The following is a 685-nucleotide window of genomic DNA, read 5'->3' on the forward strand; positions in this document are numbered from 1 at the left end:
CCTTAATCTCACGGAATTTCTTATCTCACACGATCCATTCACTGGTTTCTTTCTTAGATGGCTTTTCTGTATGTACATGGTTACTACGCCCATCTGTCTTATAATTACTTTCAATTCTTTGAACACCCCACGTACCTATATATGTTTTATGAGTACTCTACGTGGGTTCATGATCCTCAGGTTATATCCTTCAAATCCCAAGTACTACAATCTTTTATGAGCTCTTATGTATGTAAATACATCTTTGGTGTTAACCCTCTTTATCTTCAGTTTCATACTGTTTCAGACATGATCTAATTAGATTTTGAGATCTTATTATCCAAGACCTTTATACCTTGCAGTTTGGCGTCCCAAACTACATAGTCTGGTACCTTATATGTGTGGTTGCGCAACCTTACTTCTCTGTCTGAACTGGTTTCTCTTATGAACTCGGATTTGTACGATTCTGAGCACCTTTCATTACTTTCCGAGGTTCCTTATTATTTGGAACTTATTTGTCTATCTCTAATAGACATTGTAGCAACTTGATTGTGTCTCTTAGACATCAAATTCGTGGTGCTTAAGCTGGTATGACATAGTCATTTTTTTCTTTTCGGGTCAGTGTGTCTGGCATATATTTCTGCTAGCTTTTATATTCTTCTAGATCATAATCTTTGGTCTGAGGATCTTGCCAAGACAACTATGG

This window comes from Brassica oleracea, chromosome C2 (genome assembly GCF_000695525.1).
Source record: "Brassica oleracea var. oleracea cultivar TO1000 chromosome C2, BOL, whole genome shotgun sequence".
In the NCBI taxonomy this organism is placed as follows: Eukaryota; Viridiplantae; Streptophyta; class Magnoliopsida; order Brassicales; family Brassicaceae; genus Brassica; species Brassica oleracea.